This window comes from Marmota marmota, unplaced genomic scaffold (assembly GCF_001458135.2).
Source record: "Marmota marmota marmota unplaced genomic scaffold, marMar, whole genome shotgun sequence".
In the NCBI taxonomy this organism is placed as follows: Eukaryota; Metazoa; Chordata; class Mammalia; order Rodentia; family Sciuridae; genus Marmota; species Marmota marmota.
The window spans coordinates 19,890,589-19,904,689 of NW_026000057.1; the positions used below are offsets into that span (position 1 = coordinate 19,890,589).

A 14,101-nucleotide genomic window follows, 5' to 3' on the forward strand; every position below is an offset into this window, starting at 1 on the left:
TATATATATATATATATATATATATATATATATATATATATATATATATATATATATATTTTAAACTCAAGATAGCATCAAACCCATTTCATATGAGAAAACGAAGGCACTTGGTAGACTTGTCTACCTTTGGCTGTAATATTCCCTGGGGGAATCTCCAACCATTTAGTCCCTGAGTACAGACACTTACCAGGGAAGGCAGCCATGGAAACTCAAGGCTGATGGCACAGGCTTTGTGGACAGAGAGCTCTGGAATGGGTTTTTGACTATACTCTCAATACCTTTGGAATAAAATTGACCTCCTAAGGCTCCTGATGGGCTAATGACTATATGAGAATTCAATAAGAAAACACTTAATGAAGTGTCATGACAAGCACATTACTCAGCTTGAGCTTGAAAGATTGATTTATTGCAAAACTTATCTTGCCAAGAACAAGCTGTCTTTTCTTTCTTTTTTTTTTTTTGTACTGCAGATTGAACTCAGGAGCACTTAATCACTTTGCCACACCCCCAGGCCTTTTTTTCTACTTTATTTTGAGACATACATAGTCTCACTGAATTGTTTAGGGCCTCACTGAGTTGCTGAGGCTGGCTTTGAACTTTCGATCCTCCTGCCTCCAGAGCTGCTGGGATTACAGGTGTACAACACGGCACACTGTCCAGCTGTTTGTTTGTTATTGTTTTATTAACATTTACTTCTTCTCTAAATATTTCATATACTTTTTTTGACAGCAGAATATATTTTGATTCATTGTCCCCAATTGCAGCACAACTTTTCATTTCTCTGGTTGTAAATGATGTAGCATCACACCATATGTGCAGTCATATAGGTACATATGGTAATGATGTCCATCTTGTTCCACCATCTTTCCTGCCCCCATGCACCCTCCTTATCCTGCCCTCCCCTTTGCCCCATCAAAGTTCCTCTGTTTTCCCCATGCTCTCCCCACCCCCCAATTATGGATCAGCATCCACTTATCAGAGAGAACATTCAGCCTTTGATTTTTTGGAGATTGGCTTACTTCAGTTAGCATGATATTCTCCAAATCCATCCATTTACTTGCAAATGCCTTAAATTTATTCTCTTTTAATGCTGAGTGATATTCCATTACAGTTTCTTTATCCATTTATCTATTGAAGGGCATCTAGATTGGCTCCACAGTTTAACTATTTTGAATTGAGCTGCTATAAACATTGATGTGGCTGTTTTACTATAGTATGCTGAATTTAAGTCCTTTGGGTATAGACCAAGGAGTGGGATAGCTGGGTCAAATGGTGGTTCCATTCTAAGTTTTCTAAGGACTCCCCATACTGCTTTCCAGATTGGTTGCACCAATTTGCAGTCCCACCAGCAATACATGAGTGTGCCTTTGCCCCCACATCCTTGTCAACATTTATTGTTCTCTGTATTCTTGATAACTGCCATTCTGACTGGCATTGAGATAAAATCTTAGGATAGTTTTGATTTGCATTTCTCTAATTACTAATTAAAAATGTTGAGCATTTTTTCATATATTTGTTGATCAATTGTATATCATCTTCTAAGGAGTGTCTGTTCAGCTCTTTAGCCCATTTATCCATTGGGTTGTTTGGATTTTTGGTGTTAAGTTTTTTGGGTTCTTTATGTATCCTGGAGATTAGTGCTCCATCTGATGTGCACGTGGCAAAAATTTGCTCCCAAAATGTAGGCTCTCTTTTCACCTCGTTGATTGTTTATTTTGCTGAGAGGAAGCTTTTTAGTTTGATTCCATCCCATTCATCAATTCTTGATTGTATTTCTTGTATTTTAGGAGTCTTGTTAAGGAAATCAGGGCCTAATCCAATGTGATGAAGATTTGGGCCCACTTTTATTTAATTTTTTTTAAATTTTTATTAGTTGTTGATGGACCTTTATTTATTTATTTATATGTGGTGCTGAGAATCAAACCCAGTGCCTCACACGTGCTAGGCAAGTGTTCTACCACTGAGCCACAACTTAAGCCCCCTACTTTTTCCTCTTTTAGGCGCAGGGTTTCTGGTCTAGTACCCAGGTCCTTGATCCACTTTGAGTTGAGTTTTATGCATGGTGAGAGATGGGGGTTTATTTTCATTTTGCTGCATATGGATTTCCAGTTCTCCTAGCACCATTTGTTGAAGAGGCTATCTTTTCTCCAATGTATGTTTTAGGTACTTTTGTCTAATATAAGATAACTGTATTTATGTGGGTTTATCTCTGTATCTTCTATTCTCTACATTGGTCTACATGTCTATTTAGGTGCCAATACCATTCCATTTTTGTTACTATACCTTTGTACTATGGTTTAAGGTCTGGTATAGTGATGCCTCCTGCTTCACTCTTCTTCCTGAGGATTGCTTTGGCTATTCTGGGTGTCTTATTTTTTCAAATGAATTTCCTGATTGCTTTTTCTATTTCTAAATGGAATGATGTTGGGATTTTAATTGAAATTGCATTGAATCTGTATAGTGCTTTGGGTGGTATGGCCATTTTGACAATATTAATTTTGCCTATCCAAGAGCATGGAAGATCTTTCCATCTTCTGAAGTCTTTTTCCATTTTTTTCTTTAGTGTTCTGTAGTTTTCATACCACTCCAGATGACAACTTCGTAAGCAACTCACAGAAAAAGGGTTTAACAACCTGCAATCCTCACTCTTCAAAAGGAGTACACAGCCCAAGAAGAAACAGAAAGGACAGTGAGACATAAGCAGTGAACATCCATTCTTGTCAACAGTTTTGACCACCTCAGCAGAGATAATCTCTTCATTTTTATGCTTTTATTGGTGCATTACAGTTCTACATAGTATTGGGGTCCATTTTGACATATCTTACATGCATGAAATATAGTTTGCTCCACTTTGGTCCCCAGTAATTCCCCTTTCCCTCCTCTTCTCCCTCACCCTGTTCCCCTTCCTCTATTCTACTGGTTTGGCTTTTATTTATTCATACTTTTTTAAATTAGTGCTTTATAGATAAAGATGCAATTCACAGTGATATATTCATATTTTGTACACAGCATAATTTGGTCAATTTCATTCCACTTTCCCATCCCTTCTCCTTCCTCCTCTATTCTCTGCCCCTAAGATATTTTTTTCTTCTTTTTCTATCAAGTATGAGTACTAGTGTGCGTGTGTATGTGTGTTAAGGTGTGCTGATTGGCTTGCTGATATTCATGTATACCTTTTTCTCTTCATTTTTATCACTTTTTCCTTCTTTTTCTTTGCTAAACCTTTTATTTCACCTTGTTTTGGCTTTTGACTGTTGCTGTTATGCTCTGATTTATCTTTTTGTTGTTTGTTTTGGTTCTTGTTTTTATTTCTCTTATTCTTCCTTCTCTCTTCCTCCTGCAATAACCAAATATGCTTCTTGTCTCTGTCTCTCATTGTTTATTTTACTTCTTTTTGCTATTTCTTACTGCTTCTTTATAGACATCTCTAATTACCTCTTTCCTGATTAACTGTTTGGCTTTTGAATATTTTTTCTTTTTTATTTGTTTTAATTAGTTACACATGACAGTACAATGATCTTGACATATCATACATTTGAATCAGGGTATAATTTCTCATTTTTCTGAGTGTACAGGTTGCAGAATCACATTGGTCATGCAGTTTTTGAATATTTTAAACTTTCTTTTTCCTTCCTATCCCATTTTCTTCTCTCTTAATGAGCTATAATTTTACCTTTAAGAATGATTTAATTTATATAATTCATGCCCCCATCCTTCATGTTGCTTTGGTTTTTCCTACTAGGGAGGGCACAGTTGACATCTGCTGTATACTTTAATGCAATATCTAGTTCGTGTTCACTGATTGTTATTGCTGTTGCTAAATGCTGACTGACCCTGCCAGTCCTCTTTATGTGGTAGTTATTAGTGTACATGCCACAGTAGACACCAAACATTTATTCTAATGCTGTATGTTGATCACCACCATTGTTGTTATTGCCTTGCTTTCCCTTTTCCCGAAGGGGCTGGGAAGCAACTGGTACATTATGAGATCATGTAGTAGAGACTCCATAGCTGAAACAACACACCAAAGTGACAACCTCTGCACAAAACTGACCCCCTCAACCTTCAAAAATACTTTAACACATAGAAAATGGGAGAGAATACCTTGAAACAAAAACTAGGCACCAAGTAGGAATGACTAGAAGGGGACATCAGGTCCCACCCTTGAATGTGAATGTCCATATAAAATCAGAGACAGATTAAAAAAAACAATGCTCAATGCTCCACTAATGAACTATATCCCCAGCCACAATGTATATTTTTGAAGTATGTTGTGCCATGTTTTTCACATCAACTCCAATACTAGACATCTTATTCAGTTCATGTCTATTATATTTTCTTCTTCATTTCCAGACTATACCCATTTCTTGTCTTTTCCCTCATATCAGCCAATTCTGATAATTTGGGATATATGTTTAAATAAGTGGATTTTTAGTATAGATAATGTCTCCCTTATATTATTAAGGTGTATTTTGCATTACATTGTTCTACCAAGTTATTCTGATGATTGTGTTGTAATTCCTAGCAAGCCACCATCATATTTTATTCACCCAGACCTGCAGTGAAAAGTTGCTTCTAATGCCTCCACTTAAACATTTTTGTACATACACAATTCCCTTGTTGACTTTCACAAGTTTCTCTGTGGGTATATAATAGGGTTTGGAGTGCTGGAACCCCAGTGTATAGATACTTTTCCCCAGATCTGTCAGGCTGCCCTTAGAGTGACTTCCCAGTCTTTAATTCCAATAGGAGCTTGAGGATACCAGTTTTAACCACACCTTCAGCAGCATCGGTATGATCCAGCTTCCTCATCTCTTAAAGGAATGGTCTTAAAGTAAGACTTCATTTTACTTTGCATTTCTGATTCCTAATAAGGTTGATCATCCCCTCATACAGTTGTTAAGCTCTTGTTCCCCTTTTTATAAATTGCCTACTCACATGCTTATATATTTTGGTTTAATGGTAAACAAGGATGTTTTTGTTCATCGTCTGTTTATCAGTTGAGTCAAGGTCATTTTTGTTGATTGTAAAAATCCCTTGTATGGCTTTATTATTAATCCTTTTAGTATTAATCCCTTATCAGTCCTGGACACTGTTAATACCTGTCCTCTATTTGGTAAGTTTGACAATGTTGCCTTCATTTTCATACAGTCAAATCCTTCAATTTTTTTTTTTTTTGGTTATATTGGGTTTTAGGGAGTTTTAAAGAGATCTTCATAAGGTCCTGATGTTCTTCTTTATTAAACTTTTTATTAAACTTTCACATAGACTATATGTTAATAGTGACTTTGTATAACATAATCCATAGGTATTTTTCTTCATATAATGAGCCAGTTTTGTCAACACTCTATTTAAAAAGTCATTTTTTTACTAGTTCATGGTATCACTGATACAGTTCATATTCACTGGATTTTCTTGTTTTGCTTTAATTTTGTTTTTTAAGATACTAGGGATCAAACACAGAAAGTTGAACATACTAGGCCAGCACTCTACCCACTGAGTTACATTCCCCATAGCTCACATTTTTTTTTCTTCTTGAGAAAAGGTCTTACTACACTGCTCTGGCCTTGAATTGCAATTATCCTACCTCAGCCTCTGATGTAGCTGGGATTACAGGTGAATACCACCATGCCTAGCTTCAAATTCACTTGTACATATGTCTGGTTTTGAACTAATTTTCCTTCTATATAGATCCATAAAAGTGAAGTGATATATCTTTATATATAGTCAAGTGATCTCTCTTTGTTTTTTCTATGCTTTTGTTTTGCCAAATCAATTGTTATTTTTATAAACTGTATTTTCCCACACAAATGTTCAAAGAAGTATGATTGGTTCCTGGGAGTAAAAAAAAAAAAGAAAAGAAAAAAAGATATTCTACAGAAATTTAAGTGGAATTGTGTTGAATTTATTGGTTTGAAGAGAGTTGTCATCTTTATAACATCAGAAACGTGATAGTATTCCATTCATCCAGATCCTTCCTTATATACTTTGTTTCTTAAATTTTTAAATATATTATGCATTAAGAAATATGAATGTTTGTTGCCACTATGATTTTACTACTATTTTATGGTGGTTTTGCTATGATGAAAATGCTTTGTCTTTTATTATATTTTCAGTTTGATATGACCATTATAACAGAAAATAACTAATTTTTTAAAAAAATCTTACATCCGGCACATTTGTTGAACTTCTTTACTAGCTCTGTATTTGTGATGATTCTTTGTGTTATCTATAGAACATCCTGTCCTTCTCTCTCTCTCTCTTTTTTTTTTTTTTTTTTGGTAAGGGATTGAACTCAGGGATACTCGACCACTGAGCCACATCCCCAGCCTTATTTTGCATTTTACTTAGAGACAGGGTCTCACTGAGTTGCTTAGCACTCACTTTTGCTGAGGCTGGCTTTGAACTCACAATCCTCCTGCCTCAACCACCGAACCACTGGGATTACAGGCATGTGCCACCATGCCAGGCCCTGTCCATCTCTCCTATACATAAAGATAGTATCTTGTTGGGAATGGCATTCACAGGAGACATGCTTGTTTCTGTCCTTAACGGGAGTGTGTGTGTTTCAATTTGTGTTCTGTTTTAGTCAGCTTTTTCACTGCTGTGCCCAAAAGATGTGATAAGAACAATTAGAGAAGGAAATATCTATTTGGGGGCTCAAGGTTTCAGATGTCTCTATCCATAGAGGGCTGACTCTATTCCTCAGGGCTCCAGATAAGGCAAGATATCAAGTCAAAAGAGTGTCATGGAGAAAAGTGGCTCTGGACATGGTCACCCGGAAGCAGAAAGAATTCTCCTTTCACGAGGACAAATATATATACCCCCAAAGCATGTTCCCCCAGTGATGAACCTCTTCCTGCCATACCCCACCTGCTTTCAATTACTACCCAGTTAATCCATATCAGGGAATTCAGTACTGATTATGTTAAGACTCTCATAATCTAATCATTTTACCTGTGAACCTTCTTGCATTGTCTCACACATGAGGTTTTTGGGGGCACCTAATATCTAATCCATAACATTCTATCCCTGCTTCCCAAAAGTTCATGCTCATCTCACAATGCAAAATACATTTAGTCCATTTTCAGGAGTCCCTATAATCTCAATAGTTCCAAGATTGCCCAAAAGTCTAAGTCCAAAGTCTCCCTTGAAACTCAAGGCAAATTCTCACTGTGAGCCTTTGTAAAAATCAAAAGCAATTGACATATATCCAATTTATAAATTTCCATTCCATGAGGGGAAAAGAGAGGCATAGAAAGAAGGGATTCGACCAAATTAAGACTGAAATCCAGCTGTGCAAACAAGTCTGATAGTTCTATGTCTGGCATCTGGAGCACATGGCATCCTGATATTCTCTCCAAAGGGCTTGTGTAGCTTTGCCCCTGTGGCTTTGCTGGTTGTGTAATGCCAGATTTGTGGGACCCCAATAGACCTCCAAGAGCCAAATCCGATGCAATCACACAAGAGTCTTTATTGCAAGCTCGAGCCTGGACTCATAACCGTTCACAATGCAGCAGTCCCAGGGAGTGAGTCCTGGTCCTTTGTTTAGTGAGATTTTATAGGTTTTGGGGGGATACTCTGTGCGTCACAACATCACACAGCAAATCACTTCACACCGCTGGAAAATCAAACAACAACTCTTAACATTGATTAGTACATTCACTGGCGGGAACAAGTTGGGTAAGGGTGATTGGTTAGTACAAGAGGGGGATTCATTTGAACTGATTGGTTTAGGCCACAAGGGGTGTACGTGTTGAACTACATGGTTTCCCAACATGTTATCAACCACCATAAACTACTGGGGGGGGGTGTCATCTGGCATCCCAGGTATTTTTTTCCTGTCTCATGTTGATTGGTGGTTGCTAGGGGTTTCTATGTGTCCTCACCTAGCCTGACTGAGTTAGGGACACCTGGCGCCTCAGATCTCTCCAGTTATTTACAAACAACTCAGCAGGGTGGGTATGTGCCTAGGAGCGCTTTGTGGGTTTTTCCAAAGACAAGGGTCTTGCCCCCTTCCTTGGACAGGCTTTGCTCTGAGGTAGAGGCTGGGTTCTCAAAAATGGAGTCACATCAGTTTCTCAGTTGCAGCCCACATGGCCTCTCTCTTGGTTTGTCTGTGCTTGAGCACAGAATTGATTCCTGCAGCTTACACCGGCAGACATTCCACATTACTGCCACATTACTGGCATCTCTTAATCTTGGAGGTCTCCCCTGCAGTTTCAGCTTCCTTCCCACATCTTCAGGGACTCCCCACAGGGGCTCCCCACAGGGACTTCAACCCTGATGTGCTTTACCTGGCCTCCAAGGCCTTCCTTTGAAATCTTGGTGGAAGCCTCCTTGACTCCATATCCTCAGCACCCTGCAATCCTGCAGAACCAGCACCTGTGGTTGATCTCAAGGTCTGTCACCAGATCAAGCCTCGAGGGACCTTGGCTGCAGCCAGCCTCTGAGTGCCCCTCAGCTGAGCATGGTGAAACAACTTCCTAGCCACCATCCCCACCACCACCTCTTACAGATAGGGTGCTCCCACGTTGTCTCTTTTCAAAGGAATTTTTACTTTCGTACCCTTGACAGGCCATCTTTCTTATTGTCTCTCAATATGCTGTTAGCACGTCCTCAGTGGCTCTAATGTTTTTGAAAGCTACAGCTTTCTTAGCCCAAGTTTTACCCACAGTTTTTTGGTCAAACTGCAAGTTTTTCAAATCCTTCTGCTTTGCTGTCTGCTCCTGATTATCGCAATAAACTTGGCTAAAACCTGCCAGCAATGCCAATTCCACCTCATGAAGGCTGTGCTTTCTTGAAAGTTTCTCCACCAGATTAATTAGTTCATCACATTTAAATTGAGCCTCAAGCTCTACCCACTTCCTCTTCTCTGCCCTCTTCCTTTCTTTCTCTCTACCTCTTCCTCTTCTTTCTCTGCCTGCTTCCTCTTCTCTCTCTCCTCTTTCTCTTTCTCTCTGCCCTCCTCCTCTCCTCTCTCTGCTTTCTGCCTCTCTTTTCCTTCAGGCAGTTCCCCAATAAAATCTCTTGGTTGAAAAAAATAAATAAATTGAGCCTCAAAGTCTCAGTACATGCAGAAAATGTAGACAATGTCTTAGCCATAATGTAACAGGAATGGCCTCTAGTTCAATTTCCAATAATGTTGTGAGCCCTCCAAGGGCAGTGTGTGCAAGCTATGTGCATTTGAGAGTATGAGGGAACTGGTCTGGTGTTGCACGCTGAATGGGCTGTGCCACACAAGTGTGCCTTTTCTCTTGCTCTGCCTGTAATCCCACACAGCACCTGAGATGGGAGTGATTTACTAAGATGTCAATCAATCTGCTGACCACAGACATCACCAAGCAAGACTCCACCCTTCAAAACCCAATCCCTTGACTTATTTAAATAGGTGGAACTTTCTATCGAATGTCCTTCCCCCCAATAAATAGAGGGGTTTGGGGTGTGCTTGCTCTCTTTCCTCTTGCCTCCCTTGCTCCCCTTGCCCTCCAGCATGGGAGCTGATATCTGAGGTCTCAGAGTAGTCCCCGACCCTAGCAACTGAGAAAAAGGTATTTTCGTGCTTGTGTGGTTTCTTCGTCGTTTTCATAGTTATTGGTACAGCCAATTGGTACAGCTGGGTCCTCTGAACCCAGCTCATTTCGTCAGCCTGGCCACTGACAGAATACACTCCCCTTTTTCCTCTAAAACCTCATGAGTCCAGTCTTTACTGTCTGGAGTCCTATCAGCATTCTGGCCTTTTGAGCACCCACCAGAATTGCCCATCAAGTTCTGCTTACAAAATTCTAAAGCTTTTCCATCTTGCATCTCTAAACTTTTCAAAATTTCTCCCACAAATTCCAAAAAGCTTCCAAACCACATAGTCACAATAATAACCCCACTTCTTGGGACCTGTTTCCATTTTAATCACCTTTTTTCACTGCTGTTAACAAAAGACTTGACAAGACAATTTGAAGGAGGAAAAGTTTATTTGGGGCTCACAGTCTCAGAGGTCTCAGTTCATAGATGGCTGACTCCATTCCTTGAGGCCTGAGGTGAAGCAGAACATCGTGGCTCAAGTGTGTGGCAGAGGAAAGCATCCGGGAACATGGCACCAGGAAGCACAGAGAAAGTTCTCTTCCCACCAAAGACAAATATATACCCTAAAGACACAGTCCCCACTAACCCACCTACTGAAGCCACACCCTACATTCCTAGGTTTACCACCCAGTTAATCCTTATTAGGGAATTAATTCACTGATTAGGTTAAGACTCTCATAACCCAATCATTTTACCTCTAAGCCCCCTTGCATTGTATCACCCATGAACTTTTAAGGGATACCTAATATATAACCATAACATAATAATTTGAAAGAAGAGCCAAGACAAGAACTTGTTATAGGTAGCTTATCTGGGAGGTTTATTAGGAAACTGGAGTAAAAAACATAGTGAGTCAGGAAAACCTATACACAGGTATGCTGTTGACTTGGTCTCTGTAGGCAGCAGGGGCTGAATTCCTCTCTGACAGTAGAAAGGAATGCCCCCATAATCACTGAAAAACAGTAAGTTTGGGGCATTTCTCCTTGGCCTGATACCTGTTGGTTGTGGGTGCTCATGGGGTGTTAACCCCTGCACCTTCCAGCTATGCTTGCATAAAAGCTAAGTGTCTTCCAGATTAGGAGCAGGTCTAAGAGCAGAGAAGTAGAGAGAGGTGTGGTGCAGCTGGAGGACAGATGCTGTCTGAATTATCTCAGCTCATATGGAACTGTCCACCACAGCTGCAACCAAACATGGAGGAGCACAGAGGAGATATGACTGCACCAACAGCACCCACTTCAGCCCATCCATCACACCACTTACATCCACCTGAATTCCACTCTAGACTATTTGACTGAGAAGTCATTTATATTTTCTAGAAAACAAAATACCAGAGGGTTCATAAAATTAACTGGTTTCTGTGGCTGGGGTTGTGGCTCAGTGGTAGAGTACTTGCCTAGCATGTGTGAGGTGCTCAGTTCAATTCTCAGCACCTCATATCACCTCCATCAACAACTGAGAAAATATTTTTTTTTAAAAACTAACTGGTTTTTGCTACTGCCCCTCACAGGCTGTGGTCACTATTTATTACCTCTCTTTTCTACTATCTTTTCCTCATTCTTGGCCAATACTTCAGCTCTACTAAGCAAACTGGAGTCCTGAGGGCTGAAGGAAACACCAAGTTGCCTCTGTGAATTCGCCGCCCATTATGCAGCAGTAACCAGAACCTTCAAGATGACAGGAAAAGCCAGTACTTAACTCCTTTGTTCACTGCTCTTCCACTGTGTGAAAGTTCCTAAGTGGCCAAGTAGCAGACACAATGTGACTCTATGGAACGCTTACTACATTTGTAGGTCCATCTCTCCCTCTACTCTTTAGGATTCAGAATCTTTAATCCAACTGGGCCAAAAGCTGCAGAGATGGGAACATAAATTCTACAAGTGAGTTAATGCAAATGATATGGAGAGACACCACTATTGCTTGGTTCATGGGCCTAAATATTCCAACTATTGGGAGCAGAACTCCTTGGTTTAATGTAGGGGTGTACAAACTAAATATAAAGGGACATATAGTAGATAATTTAGTCTTTGTGAGTGATAATGGTCTTTGTCACAACTACTTGGCTATCAAAGGGCAAAAAAAAAAATAGCCATAGATAATACAAAAACATTTCTGCAAAGTTAATGCCATCTTTAGGACCTATAGTCCAAGACACTGATCCTCACTGACATTGGGGACAATCATTCAGTCACTGAATATTGTCATCTTGCCACAACGTTTCTAGCTGGTCTGGTTTCCAGAAAGGGCAAGACCATGGAGGGAGTTCAGCATCAGCCCTGCTGACAGCTCAAACACCAGCAATAGCCCTCAGTACATCAGTTTTGGTGACAGCCCCAGCTGTCACAGAACACAATGAACGCTTCCTCCCTGCCACCTAGACAATTCTGTTCTAAAGCCCATTGAGCAAGCACTGGAGTAGGCCAAAGACATCTTATGAGCGAGAGATGCTACTTTTCAAATATCTATTAATGCTTTACATGTTAGTAAAATTCAAACCTAAAGATCATGGAGTATGGCTTCAAAGACAAGGAAAGAGGTAGGTGTGCACTTCATTTTGAATATCTCTCTCCAAACTACTAGCTTTTGCTCCCAATTCTGCCTTCCTTCCCAACTCCCCAGGAAGCCTTCCATGCCAGCAGTCTTCTTGCATTCTTGCTTTACAGCCTGATAAGAGTAACTAGAGTATAAATGGCAACTAGAATTCACTTGGCCCTGTGGTTTCTTTTATTTTAAATCAAACTGACTTGTTCCCATGATTCATTCTGACATCCAAGAAAATATAAAAATAAAACTGAAAAGAATATATACCTGTTCTTAAGTAAATATTTATAAATTAACATTTTGCTTTCTACTTTTTTAGGAAATGAGCACATACTTTTACAAACTTCCTTAATTTAAAAAGGAGATCTATTTTGTTATGTTTCTTACCAAAATAAAAATGTATATATAAAAAGGCAATTACAATGCAATAGGGGATAAATAAAATAGTATATATGTAAATATATACTATTATTATTAAATTCTTATTTTAAAAGTTAGCATTAGTAACTTTGTGTTCTTTGTTCTGGTGGGTATATTTTGTGCATCAAGTATAAATGTATATTTTTTCTCTGTGTAATAAGGAATCATGTATACAGGGTACTGTGAGTAAGGTATGATTACATAAAAAACTGGATTGTACCAAAAACAGAAAAAAATTATTCACCTAGACATTCATATAATAAATAGGAAAACATATTACACTGTGAGATGATGCATTAATCAAATATCATAAAAACAAAAATATGTTCCTTAAAGTTCAAACATAAAAATATCAAGCTTTGTCCCCAAACTCATTGCAGCAATATGGAAGGACACCACTGATGTGCTAAATGATGTGCCAAGATTACCACAGCCTTAAGTGGTTCCTATCCCACTTATTCCAGCTCACTTATTCCTGCAAGCATTTGCTTCAAGAAGGGTAGCTAGATGTAATATAATCTCCTGAACTGGAACCTGAAACCATCACACAGAAATTTTCTATACTGTTGCAACTTTTTTCCTATACTTTGCAACTTTTTGTAGAACAAAAATTATTTCACAGTTAAGCATTTATTAAAAGTGGGAAGAAGGCGGCTTAACACTCCGAGCAATACCTGTGACTGAGGATTCCTCCCAGGAGACTACAACCTGTCCACATGGCTCAGGAGTTTGAGAACGGCAAAATCCAGCCAGGGAAGGTCGTTGTGTTCATCAAGCCCACCTGCTCCTATTGCAGAAAGACCCAGGAGATCCTCAGTCAACTGCCCTTCAAACAAGGGCTTCTAGAATTTGTCGATATCACAGCCACCGGTGACACAAATGAAATATAAGATTATTTGCAACAGCTCACAGGTGTGAGAACGGTACCTCGAGTTTTTATTGGTAAAGATTGTATAGGTGGATGCAGTGATCTAATAACTATGCAAGAGAGCGGGGAATCTGACGCGGCTGAAGCAGATCAGAGCTCTGAAGTATTTACAGTGGAGCAGATGTCCACACCAATATCCTCCTATAGAGCTGGATGGCAGCACCGAAGATGGATAGCATTTCCTGGTGGATGGGATTTTTTAGCACAAACGGCTTTTTCTTCATTTGCCTCCATATTAAAAAGTGGACCAACTTGTCCCTAACCACAGGGCCAAGAAGGTTGATGGAACATCCTGATTTTCTTCTAGATTGGTCCTTTGGGTTCCAGAAAACCATGACAAGTTCTGGTTTAGTATTCACTGATCCCAAAAAATTTTTTTTCTCTTTAGCTTGTGTTTCTTTTTTTTTTTTTAATTTTTTATTGTTGGTTGTTCAAAACATTACAAATTTCTTGATATATCATATTTCACACTTTGATTCAAGTGGGTTATGAACTCCCATTTTTACCCCATATACAGATTGCAGAATCACATCAGTTACACATCCATTGATTTACATATTGCCATACTAGTGTCTGTTGTGTTCTGCTGCCTTTCCTATCCTCTACTATCCCCCCTCCCCTCCCCTCCCCTCT

General features: G+C 39.3%; 1 pseudogene; it reads left to right on the forward strand.

Moving 5' to 3' along the window:
- The window catches only part of LOC107141308, a 303,686-nt pseudogene extending 289,853 nt beyond the window's left edge, over positions 1–13,833 (forward strand).
- The last annotated feature ends 268 nt before the right edge of the window (positions 13,834–14,101 follow it).